The sequence below is a fragment of the Protopterus annectens genome, chromosome 16.part0, assembly GCF_019279795.1.
Source record: "Protopterus annectens isolate FY-2018-M chromosome 16.part0, PAN1.0, whole genome shotgun sequence".
Taxonomy (NCBI): domain Eukaryota; kingdom Metazoa; phylum Chordata; order Ceratodontiformes; family Protopteridae; genus Protopterus; species Protopterus annectens.
In genome coordinates, this window is record NC_056750.1 from 375,549,190 (window position 1) to 375,576,183 (window position 26,994).

Below are 26,994 nucleotides of genomic sequence, written 5' to 3' on the forward strand. Positions count from 1 at the left end.
TGTTAGCCAGAGTCCCTTAGTGCTGGCCTGTACTTCAGAGAAGTAGATGCCAAACAAGAGCGGTCCCGGGACTGAACCCTGAGCTACTCCGCTTGTCACTTGTCTGGAGCTGGATTTTGAGCTGGCTACTTTTACAATGTGGGTTCTGTCTGTAAGCCAGTTGGCAACGCATCGAGTGATGTAGGGATTAATGCCCAGCTTAGTAAGTTTATCTATGATTCCAGAGTGGAGGATGGTGTTGAAGGCCTTGGCGAGGTCCAGCTAGGCTGTGTGGACTGCCTTACCCTCGTCCACGGCTCTGGAGACCGATTTGAAGAAGTCAATCAGGTTGAGGAGACAAGATCGTCCATTTACAAACCAAACTGGGTGGGGTCCAGTGTTTGAAGGTTGCCAATTTCTTTGTTTATATGTTCCATGATAATGCGTTGCATGGCTTTGCAGATCAGGCTTGTCAGACTGATGGGACGATAGTTCCCAGGATCCAAGGTGGATCCCCCCTTGTGGAGTGGGATAACTGTAGCTGTGCACCACGCATTGGGCATGAAGCCTGAGGTGAGGCTGTGATTAAACATGACACTTAGGTGAGGTGCCAGTTCATTTTGTAGTTCATGTAGCACACAGCCCAGAATGTTCTTTGGTCCCATGGATGCTGTATTCTTAGCTTTGGAGCATGCATTTTTTACCTGTGTGGCAGTGAGTACTGGAATTTGGCAATCTTTTGGTATTGAGATGGGCCCTTTAGGGGGTGAGAGAGGGGTGAAGTTTGCACTGAATCGATCTGCTAGGATATTGGCAATATCCTTGGGATCAGTATATTTAATATCATTCTGTTGTAGCTCAGAGCAGATCTGAGCATTGCCATTTAGATTCTTGACATAACTATAGAATGCCTGGTGATTGTCCTTGGAATCTTTGGCAATTTTATTTTCATAACTAGCTTTGGAGGATTTTATGAGGGATCGCAGTTTTTTATTGAGGCTGGTAAGGGAGGTTTTTACATCCTGGGATTTTTCTCTTTTCTGCAACATTTTATTCCTTCTGTTGTATAGTTTGTTTATGGTAGGGGACTACCAGATTGGGCTCCTTTTTTTGGAGGAGACCATCTTGGTTCTGTTTAACATGGCATGATTCATGCATGAGTGGATGTGCTCGTACAGTGCTTTAGTGTAGGATTCAGCGGTCGAACTTCCAGTTCCCGTCTGCATGGGTGTCATGAAGTTTGTCACTTCTGACTTGAGTAGCATGAAGTTGGCTTTGGAGAAGATTTTTATGGAGGTTTCCCTGCTGGGTGAATGGGGGTGAGATGTGGACGTCAATGGTGATTAGCTTATGGTCAGACCTGACCAACGAGGTGGTGACCACTGGTGTGGAGTATCAATCTCCCATGCTGGTAATGACCAGGTCTAGAATGTTTGAGCCCCTGTTGGAACTATGGATTAGTTGGTCCAGGCTTTGGAATTTATGAATTCCAAGAACTGTTGGGCAAAGGTGTTCGTACCCAGGTAGTTTTCCCAATTAATAGCAGGGTAGTTGAAATCACCCAGTATTAGGGTGTTTGGTTGTATCTTAATGTTATCTAGTATGTTTAGAAAGGTGTAGTGAGAATCTTGGGGCATGGTGGGGGATCTGTAGCAAGCTACAGTTTGGATTGCAGTCTTACCTAGTGTTAGTTGCACCTGTAGAATTTCAGATGCATTGTGTTGGGCAACTAGCATGGAGGTCTGAATATCTTTGGTGAATATGGACACTCCTCCGCCTTTAGTGCTTCGGTCCTGGTTTGGTGGCCGAAAAGTGTGGTAAGAGTTGTAGCCTGGTATTGCAGGGGTGCTCTCTGGAGACTTGAACCAGGTTTCAGTTACTGCACAGATATCGATGTTCTCCATTTTTAGGAGTGCCTCGAGAGAGTGCATTTTTAGGTTTAGACTTCTAACATTGAGCAGCATTACCTTCAGTTTTTGCATGCTTATATCTGTTGTGGTAGTTTTGTCCTTTGAGCCTTGCCTCCTTTAATGACTCTCCAAATGTGACGCAGTGGCATTTAATGTGGGGTTTGAAAGAAATGTCAGACAACCACAAGATGTACATAGAACTGTTGGGCATTGACAAACCTAAGCCTGCTTCCTTCTTTTCTTGTCTACTGTGATTTTGAAGATATTTCTGGTAATGCATTTCTAGAGCCAGATTCTCTTCCTAGCCACTGGGAAACCTACCTATTTTATAGCTGGAAGAAAGGACAAAATATCTACATAAAAGCCCTAATGCAGACTAAGCACTTATATCCATTGATAACTTGAGGAACTCCAGACTGCAATCTACTAGCACTTTACCTAATGACAAAGAGAGCCGGTTACTAGATAATTTTTGGAAGTAGTTTTATACTGTTACTCTTGAATATTAGGACAGAAAATTGCCAAACCTTCATGTTGCACTAGCAAAGGGATGCTTTGAAGCAAATGGAGGAGATTGTGAATGAAAACTGTTCAAACTGCTTCCTTAAGAATGAGTTAAAACTCATTCAGACCTCTCTAAAAGTAGAAAGTACAAATACAAGGCAATGAATGCATCTGACACTACAACAGCATTCAGACTAGCTTTAAGATGACATGCCTGATTCAGATTAGCCTTCACCTGAGGATGTGACAAGCCATGGTTTTGGTGCCCCTTGAACAAATATTTACTGGTCAGCCCTCCTTCCCAAAAGATATTAAGCAAGCTTGAGGAGAAGGGAAAGACAATTCAAACAGTGAGGTAGCTGTTTGTTCTCTCTATCCCTAAGTGCACATGAGGTTGTCTCAAAGCAGTGATTTTTTTTAATTAAAAAAAAAGAGTAAAAAGGTCACACAGATAACCAACTGGTTAAAAAACACAAAAAGAAAAATCTAGCAAAGCTAGACTTCTAACTGTGTGATACCTTAAACCTCTTGCATTAGAGGCCTCATTGGATATATGCAAATCACCCTTTAAGGATATCAGGTGTTTCAGCTAAATAAATGGCAATTTTGAATGTCCACAACTTTTTCATTTACTTTGATTTTTAAGTCTATTTATGGGCAATTTCAGGCCATTAAAGCCAAACCCTCTAGCTGTGGACATGCATGTTCCTGCCTTCTTATGACATCATTAGCACAGCATAAGAGGAAGGTTTGACATTTGGAAACAGAGTTGTCATAACCAGCTGATAACCATAAACATTAGGGTGTCTACAAAATATCCCAACTAATAAATTAAAAAAAAGAGTAAAAAGGTCACACAGATAACCAACTCTCTAAAAAAAACACAAAAAGAAAAATCTAGCAAAGCCAGACTTCTAACTGTGTGATACCTTAAACCTCTTGCATCAGAGGCATCATGGGATATATGCAAATCAACCCTTTAAGGATAGCAGGTGTTTCAGCTAAATGGCAATTCTGAATGTCCATGACTTTTCTTTTTACTTTCATTTTTGTCTATTTATGGACAATTTCAGGCCATTAAAGCCAAACCCCTCTTGCTGTGGACATGCATTTTTCTGCCTTCTTATGACATCAGCACAGGATAAGAGGAATGTCTGACCTTTGGAAACACAGGGTTGTCATAACCAGCTGATTTCCATAAACAGGGTGTCTACAAAATATCCCAAGTATCAGACTAAAACTAAGAGTAAAAAGGTCACACAGATAACCAACTGGTTAAAAAACACAAAAAGAAAAATATAGCAAAGCTAGACTTCTAACTGTGTGATACCTTAAGCCTCTTGCATCAGAAGCCTCATATGATATATGCAAATCACCCCTTTAAGGATATCAGGTGTTTCAGCTAAATGTCAATTCTAAATGTCCATGACTTTTTCTTTTACTTTCATTTTTAGGTCTTATTCATGGACAATTTCAGGCCATTAAAGCCAAACCCCTCCAGCTGTGGACATGCATGTTTCTGCCTTCTTATGACATCATCAGGACAGCATAAAGTAAATGTTTGACCTTTGGAAACACAAGGTTGTCATAACCAGCTGATATCCATGAACATTAGGGTGCCTACAAAATATCCCAACTAACAAACTAAAACAAAGAGTAAAAAGGTCACATAGATAACCAACTGGTTAAAAAACACAAAAATATGAATCTTGCAAAGCTAGACTTCTAACTGTGTGATACCTTTTTTTAATTGGAAGAAGATCAGGGTCAAAAATTCAAGCTAAAGCAAGCTTCCATGAAAGGCACTTGGAGAGGGGGAAGATTCAAAGACATGCAGCAGGATAGGAGTAGGGGCAATCACTCCCTTCCTTGCCCAGACCTTCTTCACTACTGAATTTCTTATGAATCCCTCTTCTCCATCCTCTCCTCCAAACCAAACAGAAAGAAAGCTGGCCTTATATAGAAGTAATTGTTTTGTTCTAATAGTAGGCACATGATGAGGAGCTGACTTCATCAGAATACAAAGCATTGTTCAGGGACTTGCCACCCTTTATGTGTACCCCAAAAATCCTCAAGATAAAACAGCTGGTGTAGAACTAGTGCTGAATCAGCTGCTTGTCTGTGATACACATTAGAAAGTGTCCTCCAGGAGAGGAAAGAACATTGTTTGACTCTAGCCTGTTCATAGTCTCCATAAAACTTGGCCTTTGGAAACCCATACTGGACCTGTCAATACAAGCCAGATTCAGAAAGTAAAGAAATTTAAGATTTTTATCCTCCAGTCACTAATGGCCACTTTGCACAGGAAATACCTGAACTTCAATGTTTGTCAATCAAGTCCATAGGAAGTTCCTAAGATGCCATCACCACCGGCTGACTTCCTTGTTATTTGGGCTATTCTCTGCACCAAGATTATTTTACAAATGCTTAACTGTATTTTTGTTCAGGTTAGACTTTAGAGGATACACATAAACCCATATGTGGATAATTGCTTAATCCATGCATTGTCCCAAAAGGAACTAAGGGAAATTTTGACTTTAACTATCTTCAGTTTCTTAATCTTCAGCATCTCCACCATCTGCTAGACATCAGACCTGTTTTCTGAAATTATCAAAAGTTTAAGACCATTATCTTGCTTACATCACCCAGACATTCATAGGTTCATAGGTATGTACTAGGCTAATGGCCCTGGACCCTTTACAAGCCTAGCCCATAGGATTACACTGGCATCGTGCCACCCAACCTTAGTTCCCAATGCGTCTGTCAAGTAGAGCCACTGGAGTGATCCCCAGGGTGAATTTTCTATTTCCCATCCACTCATCAAGATTTCTCTTGAAGAGGGCCAGTGAGGTGCTCTGTTTGACATGTATGGGAAGTCTATTCCCATAGATGTTGGTATGCTTGCCTTATGTATGGTTGTCCTTGGCAGGATATCCCATAGATTATTATACCACAACAGAGATCAGTCAGACATCTACTGTTATGGTAAGTTCTTACACAACTGCATACCTCTCAACCTGGAAACATCAAAAATCTGGACAAGTCCCATGAAAAATAGGTACAAATCTGTACGCTGATTAAGGTAAAATTTGCATACATAATTACATAACCCCGCCCACTCCCATGGAATTGTGAGATAACAACTTTCAAACGCAAACTGAAGAACAGAACCAAAATATAGCACCAGAGTCCCCCTGCAGCCATTCCAGCGTCCAATTACCTGGCTATTTCACCCCATTTACCATAAACACAAATGAGTGCATACTGATTGACTTCTACAGTGATTATTTGGATTTTATTTTTACATTTTATAGCACAATGTACAAACATTAATAGATATCTGCTAAACAAAGCAATACTGTCTCACAATGAAAATAGACTTGGCATTAAAACTTCTCTGCCCTTGAAATTCACATTCATTGAAACAGCAGTGAAACCCACACCACATCCAAAGAAAATGCATCTGGCCAGTGGTGGATAAAGATTACCTTTGGGCTGTTTTCAAATCATATGCTCCTTGCACACAAAACAAGAAACATACATGTGTTCTTTGCTACACCTTCCTGACTTTATTAAATTATATTCCTTGTATAATGCAGCACACTTGTTAAACTTAAGTTAGAGTGCATTTTAAATTTACTGTTTGAACATTTTTCCAGTAGGCAATGAAACAAAATGCATGAACCAGTAATGACAAAGCTGTCCTATTCAGAACATTTCCATGATAAAAGTCTACTTACACACACACACACACACTATATATATATATATATATATATATATATATATATATATATATATATATGTGTATATATATATAGAATGACAGTAGTGTAAGCCATAGGCATCTTGCACAGCTTCTTGCACTTATTTTCAATTTCAGTTTTTTTTTTTGGGGGGGGGGGGACAAAACATCAAAAACCAGGGACACGTTTTAAACATTGCTTGTATAATTTTGGAAAGTTGCTTGAATAAAATGTTATGTTACCACCATGCATTTCACTGCCAAGTCTTGAACCCAGGACCCTGTGCACTACAGGTGTTTCTTACAACTTCCAAGCCTTTGGCTACCCTTCAATTACTTCTGTAACAGCTGTTTGGAATATGTCTGTGCTTTCCTGATAATATAATAAGTATAAATAATTTTGAGATTTCTTCATCAAGTTCCAGAATCTCTAGCTTACAGGTAGTACTGAAATGAACTTAATATTGGCATTCTTGAGTCCACAAAACCTTCAGTTTCAGTCAGTATGATTTGAACATTTTTCCAGTAGGCAATGAAACAAAATGCATGAACCAATAATGACAAAGCTGTCCTATTCAGAACATTTCCATGATAAAAGTCTACTTACACACACACACACACACTATATATATATAATATATATATATATATATATATATATATATATATATATATATATATATATATATATATATATATATATATAATGACAGTAGTGTAAGCCATAGGCATCTTGCACAGCTTCTCGCACTTATTTTCAATTTCAGTTTTTTTTTTTTGCGGGGGGGGGGGGGCAAAACATCAAAAAACAGGGACACATTTTAAACATTGCTTGTATAATTTTGGAAAGTTGCTTGAATAAAATGTTATGTTACCACCATGCATTTCACTGCCAAGTCTTGAACCCAGGACCCTGTGCACTACAGATGTTTCTTACAACTTCCAAGCCTTTGGCTACCCTTCAATTACTTCTGTAACAGCTGTTTGGAATATGTCTGTGCTTTCCTGATAATATAATAAGTATAAATAATTTTGAGATTTCTTCATCAAGTTCCAGAATCTCTAGCTTACAGGTAGTACTGAAATGAACTTAATATTGGCATTCTTGAGTCCACAAAACCTTCAGTTTCAGTCAGTATGATTTGAACATTTTTCCAGTAGGCAATGAAACAAAATGCATGAACCAATAATGACAAAGCTGTCCTATTCAGAACATTTCCATGATAAAAGTCTACTTACACACACACACACTATATATATATATATATATATATATATATATATATATATATATATATATAATGACAGTAGTGTAAGCCATAGGCATCTTGCACAGCTTCTCGCACTTATTTTCAATTTCAGTTTTTTTTTTTGCGGGGGGGGGGCAAAACATCAAAAAACAGGGACACATTTTAAACATTGCTTGTATAATTTTGGAAAGTTGCTTGAATAAAATGTTGTTACCACCATGCATTTCACTGTCAAGTCTTGAACCCAGGACCCTGTGCACTACAGATGTTTCTTACAACTTCCAAGCCTTTGGCTACCCTTCAATTACTTCTGTAACAGCTGTTTGGAATATGTCTGTGCTTTCCTGATAATATAATAAGTGTAAATAATTTTGAGATTTCTTCATCATGTTCCAGAATCTCTAGCTTACAGGTAGTACTGAAATGAACTTAATATTGGCATTCTTGAGTCCACAAAACCTTTAATTTCAGTCAGTATGCTTGAATAAAATGTTATGTTACCACCATGCATTTCACTGCCAAGTCTTGAACCCAGGGCCCTGTGCACTACAGATGTTTCTTTCAACTTCCAAGCCTTTGGCTATCCTTCAATTACTTCTGTAACAGCTGTTTGGAATATGTCTGTGCTTTCCTGATAATATAATAAGTATAAATAATTTTAAGATTTCTTCATCAAGTTCCAGAATCTCTAGCTTACAGGTAGTACTGAAATGAACTTAATATTGGCATTCTTGAGTCCACAAAACCTTCAATTTCAGTCAGTATAATTTGCTGCCATTTAATCACATCATTTAGATATTGATGATCGATACACATTTGCGTCCTTTTTTACTTTACACCAGTAATCATACTATTCAGACATTCTGTTGGCTCTGATTACTTCTTAATGTTGTCAGTGTTTTCGCTAACTTCATTTCCTGTTCTGTGTTACTCTAAGAACTACCGGTAGTTTTTCTGGATCATATACCACTGCAACAAAGTTTATTTATATGTGATATTTGCCTGGCAAACATCTTAAGCCTGTAAACAAGTCCGCATCATTATAAAAGTATATAGTTGCAGTGGGTTTATAGGAAATATTCTGTGTGACCATATTACTGTTGTAGAACACATCCAGACTTTGCTTTCACACTGTGAACTTGTTTTAGCATTCCTACTTCGTATTAGCCATGTGACCCAGAATGATAGGAACATTAAGCTGATGTTGTAGTTCCCATTTTTGTATTCACATGCCAGTAGCTATTGATCCATTGTGGATTCCTTTCTTGCCCTGAATTGACTCCCTAGTTGGCTGTAGATTAACTTGTAAGGTTGCATTTCACCAAACACATGTGGCTGAGACTAAATAACCAGACCTTGTGAAGTTAATGTTTCCATGCGATTGCTGATCATTTCTTTCATTTCTTTGGGGGGGGGGATCTCTTTTCCCTTCTATTATGTGGCCGTGGTGTAAGTATATAAATGTTTGAAGGAGGGGTTTGGACGGCTGCCCCCACATGGGTGGCACAACATAACTTGTCTTCTTGAAGAAACTTTTAATTAGTTGTTTACATTGGGTTTAATGGGATCATGTTTTCAATGTACTTTGAGCAATATTTTGACCGAATGTACACTGACATTTCACAGGGGAAATACCTGAACTATGTAAACAGTGGGCACACAGTTCTCTTTTCTTTGCCTTTTAGTCTCAGTGTTTTAGCAATATTCAAACATAATGTCACACTCTGCAAAATTCCACTTAAAATACATTTCACTTTTTGTCAGCCTTTCTTGCTAGCTCTCTGAGTTGCACTCGTCTCAGTGCCTTGGACTGCATTTTTAAAATCTGGCTGTGTCATCTCTTCCCGCTTTCATAATGCAAGTTAGTTCATTTCCATTTTCTGTTCCACAGTATGCAGATTCATTTAGACACATTTGTCTTTCCTTCTGCATATTTATAAAATGCTATAATGTTGACTACATTAGATTTTCTATGCATAATATAATTATTTTTCTTGCCTCCTTCACTGTTAACAAAGCATTTTCAATTTTTGTTTTCACCTTTGCATTTGACTCTGATTTATCCTTTACAGGTCTCATTCCTCAGTTAATTTAAATGATCGCTCTCTTAATTTCACTTGATCTGTATACATCTACAGCTTCTGATAAGGTTTGATCGACTTCAATTAATAGGCTGCCCTTTGCTTCATTATATCATATACAGCAAACTGTCATGCATCAGGAGTTCATGTTCAACTGTCATCTGTTTCAAGATCTTAGAGGTATTAGAGTTTACCAAGAATCCTTACATTCAAGCTGCTGCCTTCTTCCTTGTCAGTTCTGTTTGCATGGCTTAACTAAGAACTTTGTAAGACTTCTTTTTGAATAAGATCTTGGTTACTCTTTATTAAAGTACATTTCGCTTTTTTTTGCATATTTTGATTTAGTGCAAGTTATAACTGATTTAGTGTAAACTGGAGAAACAGGTCCTTAAAAACTTCCTTGATTTGTAGCCTATGGTGAATACTTATTTTTCCCTGATTACCTGAACTTCATGTTGGATATGGTGTTGTGGTAGCCTCTACAAATAGCTTGTTCAGTAGAACTGAAGATTGTGTTCTTAAAGATACTTTTCCTAGAGACCTTCATCTCAACCTAGTAACTGTCTAGGCTGTGGATGTTGGACAGTTCCATGAATGGCACATCTATGAATGTTGCTTTGGATGAAGCAAATTGTGCATCCATTGCCTTTTTTCAGATGCATATTTGTTGTGGAGAGGGTAAAATCACCAATGTTCTCAAACACACTTGCAAGGAGTTATGTCCCCTCTACACCCTCTGCAAAAATAATTAATTCCAAGGATGTTGCACTTCAGGGGCAGGGTAGAATACATTTTTTCAGCAACTCTTACCACCAAAAGTGCAATTTGAGAATACTGTTGGAAACCACAGGTTGCAGAGGAAGTTTTGGATCATTAGTCCTACTTTCCAAATTTGTCGTCCATAAAGAACCTCACCTTAACTTTCATAAGGACTGGCTATCCTTCCGAATGGGTCCCCATTTTCTCCAAGAAATGGATGTTGAGCTGTTGCTTAGCTAGTCCTTTAATCACCCAGTTTTATTTCTGGGTAATGAAAATAGGGGAGAGTGTGTCCTTTGTATACTGCATGTGCACAGTTATTTATGGCTCTCCCTTCATTGGTTACATGAGTACAACTGACAGGACTAACTGTCCATTTCCTTTTCTTAGGACATAGTGGGCTTTGCATTTACTAACTGGACCTACCCACTTAGACTGGTACTTGCACTAGATTTTATCACCAGAAGGCTAATGCACTGTTGGATGCAATTGAGAAAGGACATTCTGCCATGGGTTTAATCCTTTAATCACCCAGTTTTATTTCTGGGTAATGAAAATAGGGGAGAGTGTGTCCTTTGTATACTGCATGTGCACAGTTATTTATGGCTCTCCCTTCATTGGTTACATGAGTACAACTGACAGGACTAACTGTCCATTTCCTTTTCTTAGGACATAGTGGGCTTTGCATTTACTAACTGGACCTACCCACTTAGACTGGTACTTGCACTAGATTTTATCACCAGAAGGCTAATGCACTGTTGGATGCAATTGAGAAAGGACATTCTGCCATGGGTTTGCTTGATTCGAGAATGTTTCTGTGATCAATGTTTGTGCTGCAGCCCTTTACTGAGCAATGTTATTTGAACCTCCAGTTCAGTGTTACTGTGATGTAGTTAGAAGCACATCCACTTCTGAACCTAAAGGTTGTTGGTCCTGGTCTTAGGTACGAACTGCAATTGTGTTTGAAACAGTGGTACCAGAGTAATGCACAAGAAGGGTGTTATACTTCTGGGGTTTATCCTCACCTGAGTAACATGTTAAACTGTGGTCTTTTCTGTCAGCCCTGGTTTTGGTGTTACCCTTTTGGGTGTCCAGCTAGAAGTAAAACAACCTGACATGTTATTCAGAAAAAGAGTAAGAGGCTTCCTCAATGTCTTGGCAAATAACTGTTTCCATAAAGCAAATCTGTGCATTTTGTAGGCCGTACAGGGGTGATGGTTTACACCTTGGTTTCTCCCACACTTTCAGTCACTTTACAAAATGAATGTAAAGCACTTGACATACACACAGATATTTCAGGCACAGGAAGTAATGCCCTTCTAGCCTGCCTATATATCATAACAGCTATTCCCATAATACGTTTACAGGTTGTTAAAAGTATCAAAACTAGTCCTTGCTTCAATGTAATTTCTTCGTTCCATTGCTTGGGATACTCCAGATTATACTGCTGCATTTTGTTAGCAGGAGTTCGTCTAAATAAATTTCCAAGTTTATAACTCTTAAAATCTTATCTGTTAGCTCATTTCTTGCAGATATAGCCCCCTGTTTGAGTCAGGGTCAATAATCCATGGGACATGTATACCTCCTGGCCCTGTCAAATGGCCACCACCCATATGTGGAATGTGCATCCTCGTTGTAGAGCAGTGCCCAGTTGTATTTCCCCCAGTTACTAAGTACATGAATAAATAGACTGTGGCTTCTAGCTTAGATCCTGCACCTGCATTTGATATGTGACTGGGAGTGATATACTGATTCCATATAGTAGTCAAGAGCTTCTATGACTATGCTGTCCTTCAGATGGAGTGACTAAGTAATGCATTCCTGAGTTGAGTCCTTTACCAGTATTTTAAAATGTCAAGAGCATTTCTCCACGTCATGTGGCATATTCCACATTCAGTTCATTAATAAAACAGATGCAGATACCAGTGCGGGATGTGCCTGTCTGAGGAATGGTTTCCTGCAGGCATGCTGTCTCATGGCACCACCTGTTGTTAGCTTGCCATTTCAAAGCACATTAGTAGCTCAGATCTTGTTTAAACTCTGCTTTTTATCCTTACAGTACTAACTGTATGACTGATTTACAAAACATGTGCTTATAATTTGGACCTTGGCTTTATTTTTGCAAGTGAAGTAAAAGTTTGCAAATATGCACACAGCTTCTGTTCAGTCTATAAATGTTGGCGGCGAGTCTTAAAAAAAACTCACGGTGGTTTAAAAGAAATACAAATAATGGCACTAAAGAAAAAGGATATGATTTTTCAGAGAATTATTTTAGTAGCCTTAATGCATTAATGGGGCTAGCAGTTTCCATTGCATATTTTTAAAATTATTTTAACAAAGGTAAACATCACTTTTTTATTGTTTATAATATACCTGGAATGCATGCAAGTTTGTTGTCTTTTCCATGACTAATACGGAAGACCTTTTTTTTTTTGGCGGGGGGTGGGGGGGTCTCTGCACCACCACCATAGACACCTGTACAACTTCCTTGTGGTTGGGGATCACCAGTGTAATATGAGGTACTTGGACCTCCTGCCCAAATTTTACAGGTATGTAAATTTGATGGTGGTAGCAACAAGCACACATTACCTGGCTGAAGACTTTGTCTTGAATCAGTTGACACTGTTTTTGTCCAACTCCCCTTGAAGTTAGTGTATCATTCCAAAGATCTCCATCTTTGCCTTTCTCTGTCTTCCTTTCTGTGTTTCATATCACGCATGCTGTATTGCTTGCAGTATTATCTGCTGTAAAAGCACTCTTAAGGAGTACAGTGTGGTTGTGTGAGGTGCCAACTATTAGCAGTACCCGTTTTAGATACCTTCTTCCCAGGTCCCACTGACAATGTAATGGTCTCTGAGCAACCCTTCTTCAGTTTATTTTTGTGACAACAAAGATTTTATGTTCCACAGAACTGGTTGTGCATAAGAGATCTCTGGGCAACATTGATTGACTACCACTTTTATGTAGACACATGCACAACTGGTGCTAAACTAGAGGGACTGCCCAAGCCAGGTGGGAGCCAACCAGATTCGATACCTGTTAGTGCAAGGTTTTTATCACTTCCTACGTTAAACTGTCTTGAATATCTGCTTTTGATGAGTATCTTGCATAACCATATTGTTCGAAGACCTCAGATAAAGTTCAGGTGATGCTATATCTTTTGAGAAGCTGGTGCTAAGATAGTACATTGCCTGAACTCTGAATATTTTTTGTACCTTAGCAGAAGCACTTCTACTATATGAAGACTGAAAGTTGATAACTTGAAATCCTTACTGTTTGCACAACACAGATAGCGTTTGCCTTGATGGAGTAGATAAAAAAAATCCATACAGGTGGAGAATTCTCTGTAGCTTTACACCCTATAAATTTATATATAGTATAACTATATGACCATACAGGACTGGGTAAGGGAGACCCCCCCCACCAAAAAAGGCACAAAGTGGTCTTAACAAGTAACTTTTTTCGCTTTGTCATGAGTGAGGTAATTGTTTCCAAGAGGTCATATTCTAGTGAGACACGGGACAGTCTATCACACTTTCTTTTACATAGTCATTGGCTGGATTCTGTTCACCTTTACTATCTTAAAATGATTTGTACCATAGCAATCTGTTTTTCAAGACCAAAAGGTTAGCTAACTAAGAAATACTAATTCCTGGCTGACTAGTACAGCAATTGTAGCTTGCTGGTCCTTTTCTGACACTTTGACAGCATGGTTCCTCTTAGTAACCCAGCATTTCCATTTCCTGTATAAGGCCTTTCATTCCTCCATGTATGCAGGGCATGTTTATTTCATAAGCAGATTTTGTGCATGTGGGTTCTGGGGTGATGGTTGCATAGTGGACTCTAGCAGACACACAAGTGCTATGTTAGTACTTGCAGTTTCCAGTAAACTATTTGTTCTATTTAATATGCAAAATACCAAGACAGAAACACATCTACAAAATAACAGCACGTATGACAACTTGCTTAAATTGTAAAAATAAATTTAAATTTATTTTTACAATTTAAGCGAGTTGTCATATGTGCTGTTATTTTGTAGCTGTGTTTCTCAGTATTTTGCATATTACATTGTTTTGATTTTTTTTTTTGTTCATTACCAAGCAGTTAATTGCTGCAGTGGTGGTGCTGCGGTTGCGTTGTCGCCTCACAGTAAGACGCTGTCCGGTTCGATTCTCAGCTAGAGCGTCTTCTGCGTGGAGACATGTGTGAAGGTTGTGCGTCAGGCCTGGCAAGCCAGTACGTAAAAATCAACTGCTAATCATTAGCAGACCGGAGTTCCGCTGTGGCGACCCCTAACCGGGAAAAGCTGAAAGACACAAACATTACCAAGCAGTTAATTGCCAAGGGTTTTCGTATTTTCTGAAGTTAATTTTTCTCTTTGCTTATATTTTCTTGAAAAATATTTACATATCTATCTGTTTATCTAGGAGAAAAATCTACAAATCTGACTAGGTATAGCTTGTTTGCAGCACAGGCTCAGAGAGAAAAGCTTCACATTAATTGCAAGTTACACTAGTTACATAACTGGTTATATGATTATTACATAAGTAGACTTTACAGCACATTTATTTTTGGGAATATTCAACATGTACAATACATAGCATGTAGGCGCATAAAAAATGTACACTTCAAAGCTGAAGACAAGCAAAATATTTGGAGCAATGTATGAGAAGGAGAGAGAATGTCATATTTTATATATTACTTGTCTGGAGCAAGAGGATTGTATTAAATTGACAGTAGTAGTCATATGGTAGTAATTATATCAGAGTGCATGAGTGTTTAATAGTATAGAAAGAAGCTGTTGACCATTATTTGCTAGAATATTCATAAAGAGAGTCCCTCTCTTGTTCTACCCTGACATCAAGGAAGCTGAGCTTCAGATGTTTGCTGCTGTTCTGCAACAGGGCAGGATAGCTGTGCTTCAGATGTTTGTTCCTCTTCTGTACCAGGGCAGGGCAGCTGTGCTTCAGATGTTTGTTCCTGTTCTGCACCAGGGCAGGGCAGCTGTGCTTCAGATGTTTGTTCCTGTTGTGTGCCAGGTAGTAGAGCCATGCTTCAGATGTTTGATCTATTCTGTTCCATAGTGGGAAATCTGTGCTACAGATGTTTGTTCCTTTTCTCCACCAGGGCAGGGCAGCTGTGCTTCGGATGTTTGTTCCTGTTCTCCACCAGGGCAGGGCAGCTGTGCTTCAGATGTTTGTTCCTGTTATGCATAGCAGGGCAGCTGTGTTTCAGATGTTTGTTCCTGTTCTGCATAGCAGGGCAGCTGTGTTTCAGATGTTTGTTCCTGTTCTCCACCAGGGCAGGGCAGCTGTGCTTCAGATGTTTGTTCCTGTTCTGCACCAGGGCAGGGCAGCTGTGCTTCAGATGTTTGTTCCTATTCTGTACAAGAGCAAGGCAGCTGTGCTTCTGATGTTTATTCTTGTTGTGTGCAGTAGAGCTTTGCTTCAGATGTCTGGTTTATTCTGCTCCAGGGTGGCACAGCTGAGCTTCAGATGTTTGATCCTCTTCTGCAGCAGGGCAGGAGTGCCTTACTTGGATGCTGTGTCCTGCTTGATGAATCTTGAGACCTCAGAATAACACAAATCACTACAGTTCTGTAATAGTCAATTTGATACAGCTAAGTCCCAAACTCAGACCATATATAACATTACAGTTAGTGGAGCATGTACTGTGTGCACTGCACAGGCAGGGTTTTTGTGATCTGTACTAAAACTGCACCAGATTAGGTTGCCCCAGCAGGCAGCAGTAGATTTTGTATAAACAGCAACTTGTGCGCTTGACTGTACTACAATAAAAATCCAGCTGATTAAAACAAAAATAGGATTATTCACAATTACTTCAGTCCTCTTGGAGCCTATATTCATAGGAATTTTGTCTGTAGGTGAACATATAGCTTGGTTGTAATGTACAGCATAGATTCTAATGTGGACATGGTTGTCATATTGGTTAAAGTCTTTGCCTCCCAAGCACAAGGTGCAGGTTTTTTTTCTGATCTCCAGCAAGTGCCTGTGTGGAGTTTGCACATTCTCCCCTTGTCTCTATGAGGTTTCTTCCACCTGCCAAAAACATTCTAGCTGTTTTCATCTCATACGTGAGAGGTATACCAAAAGAATGTAGCCGAAAACTGAATGGAGTCATGGGTAGCAGAACAGACTCTAGGTGGTGACTTTCAGGGGGAGAGATATGTAGACCAACCACTTTAGGAATCAATGCAAGATAGGGGAACACAGATCACAGACTATGCATTGTATCAGGGCTACCCACTCAACTTTGTAGAAATTGGCTGTAGGTAATTTAGTCACATTGACTAATGTTGCAAAAAATGGGCATGGGTATTAGTCGGTGATAACCCAGGCTACCCTTACCTATGCCAGGATACGATTCGTGATATTGATGGGAAGGGTCTATGTGCTGCTATTGGCCAATGCATGTTCACAATAAATCCAACTGCCCTGGGCCAATAAGCTGTTGACTGTATTGTGTCTAGTTGCCCAGCCTGGGTTAACTGTGTTGAGTGCAAGCTGAACATAAAACCAACAAAACTGTCAAACATAGTAAAAGACGAAAAAATGCACAAACTACCAAGAAAATCGTCGCACAAGCAGTATGCAGACAATGAGAGCCAGTGAGCCCTGAAATGTTCCAATGTGTGCTTTAAATCAAGCCAACACGCCCAGTTTAGTACAATTCAGTACAAGGATGCTTTTTTTATTCAGACAAACAAGAAGGTGTAAGCGCTTTCTTTCCAGAAATAAAAGCAGGAACTTCATCAGATACAAGGAAATTACGGAAGCAAACTGATTTAAATAGGAAATCTTACATGACATCACTTCCTGGATTAGTGAAAACCACTCCCAAGTCAGAAACAGTCTTCTGGAACAGAAGTCTGAAACACTACACATAAATGTTTCAGCACAAAACAGTATAAATGGCAAAATATAAAAATATATAAAAATACATATGAAAACTGATTGTGCATTTTATTGTGTGATTATGTGATTTATGTTTGGAACGAAAGCGCTTATACCTTTTTGTTTGTCTGAATAAAAAAAGCATCCTTGTACTGAATTGTACTGAACTGGACGTGTTGGCTTGATTTAAAACTGTCAGACATGAACAAAGGTTTGTTATACTGCATATATGTTCATTGGCAGGATGTACCTTGGAAGTGGATAACATGATGGTAAGGAGGAGATCTGACATCCTGTGTATCCAGGAGACAAGGTGGAAGGGCGGTGCTGTACAATTACTTGGCTTAAGATCCAGAGACTACAACTCAGGGGGAGGACAAACAAAAATGGTACATGTATTTAGGGAATCTTCTGAAGACATTGAGGAATGTCATCAGAGTTAGTGATAAACTCAAAGCAATCAAACTCCAGTGTAAAGATAGGGCAGTATTCATAGCCTCAGCCTATGCCAGTTAGAAGGTTGTGATAGTGAATAAGAGTATCTTCAGGCAGCAGGTGCAAGACCTACAGTATAAAGCAGGACAACATGAGGTGGTGTTGATAATGGGGACTTGAATGCTCATATCAAGACAGAACAAGATATGAGAACTGCCTGGGTCTGCATCAGTGAGACACCAAGGAATAAAGACGGAGAGGCCATTCTAGACTTCTGTCTGGCAAATGACGTGATGATGGCCAATGCTTGGTTCAACAATAGAGACCGTCACAAGATTACATACACAAGTGGTCAACATGCAACTCAGGTAGACTTCCTCCTTGTAAGCAAAGGGCATTGGGGTAGTATCCAAGGTTGTAAAATCATCCACAGTGAAACAGTTAGCTGATAGCTTAAGCTCCTTGTGACAGTAATCAGCTAAAAGCAGCCTAGCACATCAGGAAGAAGAGATAAATAAGTAGAAAGAAAGAACAATGACAGCATCTCAAAATGTATGTGTGACGACTCTAGAACAGATGTGAAGTCAAGCCAGGTGTCGAAATAAGGCGCATAAAGAAAGCTAGTGGTGAAATGCAGAAATCCAATAAGTTATTAAAAAAAAGAAGGAGTGCAGGAAATGGGCAGATAGAAAAGATGGACCAGCTAAGAATGAGTACTCTCTGTCTAACAAAGATGCAAAGAAATAAGTCACAGTAGCAAAGAACAAAGTGACTCAGGATGTAAGGCAAAGACACAAAGATAGACACCATTCATAAGGGATGATTGCAACATCCTGCTCACTACTCTACAGGACGTCAAATGCAGCTGGAAGGAATACTTCCACCAGTGTCTGAGTGAAGAAAACCCCACAGAAGTGGCGCTGTCAGAGAAAGCAGCAAACTCAGCTGAGATTATGGCAGATATGATTAAGATGTTGAGTGAGTTAGGGATGAAATGACTCCTGAGTATTGTCACGGTAAGGGGAAAAGGCATATCCCAGATACTGAAGGGCAAGCATTCTAGTACCTGTGTACAAGAACAGCTGGGGCATTCACAATTTTGAGCAATACAGATATATCAAACTCCTGTCACACTGCATGAAAATGCTGGAGAAGGTGCTGATAAATGAATATGTAGAATAGTTGAAAGTAAGACAGGAGACGAGCAACTCAGATTCATGTCAGGATGCAGCATAAATGGACCTGATGTTTGCAGTGAGAAAGATAGTGGCGAAGAAGCTGAATATGAGGAAAGAGTCCAATTGGATATTTCTAGATTTGGAGAAAGGATATGACAAGGTCATATTTATTTTTTACCTGCACTTTAAAAGTTTGTCCTGTTTGTTGAATTTACCTGTTGAGGCTACACATTCAAGTGCGCTAGCCTGTGTTATATATTTACTGCATTTTCTGCTGTTTGTGTACTAAAAAGCAAAAAAAAAAACAAAAAAATTATCCTTGTTTCCCACCTTTCCTGACCTAGAATAGTCCCTAATACAGACTTTGCTGTATTCTGGACTTTTGGATAGTTCCTGTGTTGCCCATTTCCTTTCTTGGATAAAAGGAGGCTTCTTTGTTCACCAGTGGGAGTGGGGAGCTTAGAGCAGCCTATCTGTCCCTGGAGGAGTGTACCCAGCACAGGAATCTTGTAGTCTATTGGCCGTTTTGGGCCAATTTCTAGCTCTTTCAAGTCCCCCTGTATAAAACCCGCTTTGGCGGGGTTTTTGCGCTTGTTCCTACTTAGCAAAGCTCCTCGTGGTCCTGCAGAGTAGTGCTAGCAGCAGAGAGACAAAAAAAGCGACTGCTTACCTGATTAAGTATATTTTTTTCTGCTATTTCCTGTGCGACTGTCCGTTCTCACTGAAAAGCGAGAATATCTGCTCTTTTGCCTGTCTAAAGCTGTTTTACAGTTATTTTTTACCTGCACATTAAAAGTTTGTCCTGTTTGTTGAATTTACCTGTTGAGACTACACACTCAAGTGCTCTAGCCTGTGTTATATATTTACTGCAGTTTCTGCTGTTTGTGCACCCAGCACAAGAATCTTGTAGTCTATTGGCCGTTTTGGGCCAATTTCTAGCTCTTTCAAGTCCCCCTGTATAAAACCCGCTTTAGCGCGGCTTTGCTTGATTTTGCGCATAGCGCAGCACCGCTTAATCAGGTTTAAACCATTCTCGGCTCCACAAAGTCTAGTCTTCACTTTTTCCCTTAAAACTGCTCTAGCTCTCAAAATAAACACCCTATTCTTAATCTAAAGCCCAGCACTTGCTCATACAAGCAATTCTATAAGTTAGCACTAAAAAATTAAAAGCACTACATCCTCACATACTCCCTTTGAGTATTCTGTTCCCCATTGGCCCTTTTGATTCAATTATAAAGGAGTTCCCTGTACTATTCTAGCATGTCCAAAGGTCAGTTGTCGGTTTCCTCTCCAGTCCAGCTGGTGAATCTGGGGATCTTGAGGCAATGTTACAACTGTCTCATGTACACAGACAACCCTCTTCTCCTCCCAACAAGTTCTAACATATGTGAGCAATGCAACCATATAGCCAAACTGGAGGCTGAGCTCTCTCAACTCAGTACTGGCGTAAGCAGTCAGGAGGAGAAGGTAACCACACACACACACACCACAATTCCAGTTCCAAATAGACCTACCACAACAGCAAACCAAACACATAAACACACAAAAACATACTCGGAGGCTCTAAATAAAAATCTGCCTAAGCAGCAGAGACCTCCAAAGCAGACATCCAAGCAACCGCTACCCCAAAACAGAACACGTGCATCACATAGTTCACAAAGCCAGTGTGCCGAACAGTCACAGCCCTTAAGGCTAAACAACACACCTGATACACTTGTAATAGGTGGTTCTATTGTCAGACACACTGAAGTCCCGCTCACCAGGCTGAACAAGAGAAGGTCACGGTGAACTGCCTGTCGGGTGCTAGGATTCGCCACATAACACAAGCACTCAGGTCACTCCAAGGCAAGTACAAATATGACTCAGTCATTGTCCATGCTGGTGTGAATGACCTGAGATGTATCTCCCTGGACTACATGAAAAGAGACATAGAGAAGCTATCTCAGCATGTAGCCCAGGTCGGTATGACCCTGACCTTGAGTAGCATCTTACCCTTACCAAGAATGATGCCGCAATATAAAGACAAGATGATCAATTTCAACAATTGGCTAAAGTTTTGGTGTCATTCAAAGGGGATCCAGTGCCTGTCAGCCTGGGATGACATGCTCGACAAGCCACGTTGCTTCACTAGGGACGGCTTGCACCTGTCACCCCTGGGCTTTTGGATATTGGCAAAGGCTCTTGCCACACCCATAGTGCCTTTTTTTAGGCAAGGCTCAAAAGACAAACCCACCTCCATAGATAACACAAGGAAAAAGAAACTTAAGGGTAATGCTACTCAATGCCAGAAGTCTCAACCTCAAGATGCATGCACTCGAAGCTCTCCTCAGCATGGAAAACATCGATGTCTGTGCAGTGACAGAAACTTGGTTCAAGGCTCCTGAGAGCACCCCAGCACTACCAGGTTATAACTTATACCATGCGTTTCGGCCCCAAAGCTTAGAACGAACCACAAAAGGAGGGGGAGTATCCATATTCATCAAAGATACCCACACCTCCAGGTTGGTGGCACTGCACAAAGCATCAGAGACCATCCATGTGCAACTAACAGTGGGTAAAACTGCCTTTCAGTTTATAGCCTGCTACAGATCACCCTCCCAAACTAAGGAACCCCACTCGGCTTTCCTGAGAACACTGAAAAATATGAAGGTCTCTCCAAACACCATTATATTGGGAGACTTCAACTACCCAAACATAGACTGGGAGCATTACTCAAGCCCCAATACCTAGCCCAAAGGTTCCTAGAATTTATAAACTCAAATGCTATGGAACAACTAGTCACCACTCCCACAAGAGGGGAAAACATACTGGACCTGATCATCACCAACATGGGGACTCTATGCTCCATACCAGAGGTATACCCCTCACTGGTACGATCGGACCATAAATTAATCTCACTGGATGTCCACATCCCGACCCCACCCCCAGCCCAGAAAACCACAGTGAAAAACTTCTCTAAAGCAAACTTCTCACTCCTCAAAACCGAGGTGGAATCTTTCAAACCCCTCGGGCCAGTGGAAACTATGGTCCAAACTGCAGAATCCTTTATAACAGCATTCTTTGGACACCTCCAGGAATGCATGGATCATGCAATCCCAAATAAAACCAAGACCCAATCCCCCAAAGGCAGGTGTCCTGTCTGGTGGACCCCAGCCATAAATAAACTATACAACAGAAGGAGGAAGCTACTACATGACAGAGCAAAATCCCTAAAAGGGAAGGCATCTCTGATCAGTATTAGCAAAAAACTACGGTCCCTCATAAAATCATCTAAGGCCAGCTTCAAGAGAAAAATTATACAGGACACTAAAGATAATCACAAGGCTTTCTTTAGTTATGTTAGGAACCTGGGTGGTAACTCCCAGGTATGCTCAGAGTTAGTCCAAAATGACAAAAAGTACACTGAACCCACAGACATTGCCAACATCCTGGCTGACCGGTTCAGTGCAAACTCCCCCCCCCCCAAAAGAGCAAATATCTATCCCAGCTGAGTGCTGCCCCCCTGACATCTCAGATGCTCAGGTAAGAGCCGCCCTCTCCAAAGCAAAAAACACAGCATCAATGGGACCAGACTGTGTCCTGGGCTGTGTCCTACATGAACTCCAAGAAGAGCTGAACCCCAACATAAAGCTACTGTTCACTCTCAGCCTTACTACAGGATATGTACCCAAAGAATGGCGTACAGCAACAGAGGTCCCTCTCCACAAAGGTGGTGCCTCAACGGACCCTGGAAACTACCGCCCCATAAGCCTGACTAGCCTGGTCTGCAAAGCTATGGAGAGGATCATCATGGAACTCATAAATAAAGATATTGGGGACCTACAGACACTGGATCCTACCCAATTCGGCTTTGTTAAGGGCAGATCCTGCCTTTTGAACCTGGTCGATTTCTTTGAAACAGTCACCAAGGCCATTGACGAGGGGAAGGTGGTCCACACCGCCTACCTGGACCTCGCAAAAGCCTTCGATACAATACCTCACTTGGGCATCATAGATAAGCTCTCCAGCTTAAATATAAACCCTTATGTCATAAGATGGGTTGCAAACTGGCTCAAGGACAGAACCCACATGGTCAGGATTGCTGGAGCCATGTCAGACTCCAAACCAGTTACAAGCAGCGTCCCACAAGGCTCAGTCCTGGGACCTCTCTTGTTCGGTATATATTTTTCTGAGGTACAGGCCAACACGGGAGGACTATGGCTGACCAAGTTCACAGATGACTGCAAACTGGGCACCATAATCGACTCTCCAGCTGACACAAGCATCCTCCAAAAGGGTCTCATTGAGAGAGAAAACTGGTGCCAGAGCCATGGCCTCAAGCTAAACGCCAAAAAGTGTATAGTCATCTCCTTTGGCAAAAACAAAGTGCCCACAAATTACCACATAGGTGGAAATCCATTAAGTACGGAAGAAGTAATTAGGGACCTGGGGACCCAAGTTGATAGCAATCTCTCCTTTGACAACCACATGGCCAAAGTGGTTAGAAAAACCTTCTGTATAGCCCACTTTATCATAAAGGGATTCACATCTAGATCAAGGGAGGTCATTGTGCCCCTTTACTCATCCTTCATCAGGCCCATAATTGAATACAATGCCCCATTTGGGATGTACCTTACCCGACACCTGCAGCAACTAGAAAGACCCCAAAAGCACCTCACCAAGAGGATCAAGGGGCTCAAACAGATGCCATATGCTGCTCGGTTAAAGAAACTCCAGCTCTATTCAGTTGCATACCGCCGACTTAGAGACGATCTATGCCTGACATATAAAGCCATGTCCAACCCAGAATTAATGGACATGCTTCACCTCAGAAAATCCAAATCCCTTCGAGCTACGCGCTCGAGGGACTTGAACCTCAGCACAGAAATAAATAGGACATGCTGGAGGGACAGATTCATAACCTAGAGGCTCCCTTCACTCTGGAATAGAATCCCCGTCCATGTTCGGCAGAGTCCCTTACTGACTCTCTTCAAGAGGAATCTTGACGAGTGGATGGGAGATTGTAGGTTTACCCCGGGGATCACTTCTGTGTCACTGCTAGACAGAGGCACAGTAAACTAACCTTGAAAAAGGGCGTAGTAAAACTCATTTAAATTGGGTGGCGAAAGCCAAACACACTCTGGCTAGGCTTATAAATGCCCTAGGGCAGATAGCCTAGTATGAACCTATGAACCTATATGAAAGTAGAATTGTGCATCCCTGCTGTGGTTCAAAGTGTGAGAAACATTGGTAGGCAATGTACAAGGATCGAATTGCACAAGTACAAACAGTGTTCAGGCTCACAGAAGAGTTTCCAGTGGGTGGAGGGGGTGGGTCATCAGGGTTCAGTACTCATCTTGGTTTGGACTACATTATCAAACAGGACAGAAGGGTACAGATCAACAAAGCTTCACTGTGCAGGTGATGTGGCATAACAAGCAGGCTTTGAACAGGAACTTCAGCAATAGGGATATGTAAAGCAAAACTGAAGGCAAAAAGAATGAGAGTATAGATGTGGCAGTGGTCATAATAGCAAATAGGGAAATCAGAAGAAGCTGAAAATTGAGATAGTGGAACAGATTAACAGCTTCAAGGATCTGGCAGGGGTATAAGGAGGTCAAATCTAGAATCAGAGGGGGTGCAGCCAGCTGGCACAGTGTCAGGGGTAGTATGTGACAGATAAATGCCAAGGAAGCTTAGTATAACCAGTACTTCTGTGTGGTACAGAAACCTGAGCAGTGAAAGAATTTGCAGTTGAGTAAGACAGAGGTGAAAGAGATTAATTATCTGAGATAGGTGATATGATACACCCAGTGTGACAGATGAAATTATAACATCAAAACATATTTAAAATAGCTAGCTCTAATTGCAGAAAATGTTAAAAAGAACAAATCATTGTGGTTTGGGCACATGAGCAAAAAGACAGTACACAATTTGGTTAAGAAGATTTGAGGAAGACAAGAAGAAGGCAAGAAGAAATAAGGATATCCATCCAAGAGATGGATGGATTGCGTAAGAGAAAGACCTGTGATGGTTGGGTATGACTGTCAAAGAAAGTAAGAAAGCAGCATTGAATTAAGAGTGATAGTTGAAGTGACACCCCAACCCTGTTTTAAAAAAAAAATGGGATAAAAAAGGTGGTTGATTATAATAATGGTCATTCTAATGACTGGACTAATTCAGCTCTCCATATTAGAAAAATAGATGACTCTTCTAGGTATGTTATTTTTATAGAAAGAGTAATCTGATCAGATATAGGACAATGAATTGTATCAGTTTTATTGTGGGCAAATTAAAATAAAGTCAAATATACTTTATTTTGAGGAGCAAATGATATTCACTGATGCTAGCATGCATATTTGTCCATGGAGTAATAAGTCTAAGATAATTACTGTATTTGTGTGATATTGTAATTTCTTTTATGATTCTAAAAAGTCTGCTTTGATCTACTAGTTGTAATATTTGTATTTCTTCTCATTAAGGTCTCCAACTAATAAGAAAGGTAGTTGACCCTGATGAATGTTAACTGTATGAGATAATGTAATTATATAGCATAGTCTACATTAGAAACACAGATATTACTGGTATAATAAATTTCCTTGTCTTCATTGTTATCTCACTGCATTATTGACTTCCATCTTTGTCATTTGCAAATTTCTTCCTCTAGGACATAGTGCTTTGTTGAAAGCAAGTAGTTGATAGGTAAGTACTAGGCTGGCTGCCCTTGTGGGCCATTTTAAGCTTAGCCAATTTCCCTTTTAAAAGTGAGAATCAAACCTTGTACTTTGTACATATAAGGCAAACACCTTAACCATTATACCAAGCCCCCAAGTGCTCCTCTTTTAAATTATTTCATGCAGTTCTATTTCTTTCTGTAAGAAGGTACCTGCCAGATAAAAAGTTGTAATGCAGTACATTAAAATAGTATAAAATAAGTAATTTTTGCTGCAAAATGTTTAGAATATGTATTTTTTTAATATGTAGCAAGATTAACTCCACATTGGTTAGGCGAACATAAATTGTAAATTATCATCATATAAGTTGAAGTCATGTCCTTTCCAAATAAAATGTTGCAGAAAAGTTGCAATAAAAAGATTAGGTGCAGGGTAAGTTAATGGCCAAGTTTGTATTGTATGTATAGATTGGTTTTACTTATCCTAAAGTAGGCAGTTTGGATTTCATGGTTATCAGGCATGTTTGAGCTATTATATCTATTGTATGACTTTGTGTCCTTTTATAATACTGATTTGTAGTTCCTGGGAATTTTATACAATCTTCAAATACGTTTATAGTAGTTGAAACATCATTACATTGTAGAAATTGTTTTTCCTGCATAAATTTGAGTTGAACTGTCTTATAGGTGATTTCTGGTGGTTTTTATTTTCTGCCATAGTTTGATGTGTAAAAGTTTCATGTTTGGTAAATTGCAGTTGACTTGAATATGTCTTTTTCTTGAAGGGGATGATGGACGTGTTTTATGTGCTAAACGTACTTTCAGTGGGAATTGTAAAGAGCTTGCTGGATGTTTACCTTTACTACCACATGCTTTGCATAGATTATTGTGACTGAAATTTTGGTGTATTACAGAATATTATTTTGTAGTAGTTTGTATTGTGTCTGGAAAATGCACTTACAGCTTCAGGTGCTTTGAACCTTAAGTTCCAATGTGATGCTCACAATAGCAGTATATCTTAATATACTTTTTATGTCATTGTTATGCATTTCTTCATTATGTCATTAAAGATTTTTGCATGATTTAATACTGATTTTATTAAGCAGTAAAAATTATAATTGGAATGTACAACAAAATGACCTGCTAGCATTCCCAGCATTGTGAGGTATAAGCCATTTCTCTTCAAAATCCAACAGTCTAGCAACTATATATGGAGTATTTTTGGCTGATGGATGTTTTAAACCTTTTGCGGGTTGCCTTAAAACACTAAAGTTATGATAGATATAAATTCAAGGGACAAGGCATGCGTGTTTGAAGGATTGCTGTAGTGCTTGTTTTAAACTAGTTATTTTAATATTATTTATTTTGGATACATTTTGTAAGTCATGGACGTTAGTGTTTTAGCAGTTACAATGCCTGTGTTTTCAGAAACTAAATGAGGTCTTGACATTCTCTCATACATTTAAGCTTTATAAAGTTTAACGGGAAAATGAATAAAATAGCATAAAATATTTTTACTTTAAAAACACTTCTTTTAGATTTTTTTTTTTTTTTTTTTATGAAAGACTATTTGGAACCAAGCAATTT

The 26,994-nt window shown here is 39.8% G+C and overlaps 1 protein-coding gene across 1 annotated transcript in view; it reads left to right on the top strand.

Moving 5' to 3' along the window:
- The window catches only part of ABCA2 (ATP binding cassette subfamily A member 2), a gene marked incomplete in the record, with an annotated part of 2,505,641 nt that overhangs the window by 1,550,014 nt on the left and 928,633 nt on the right, over positions 1-26,994 (top strand).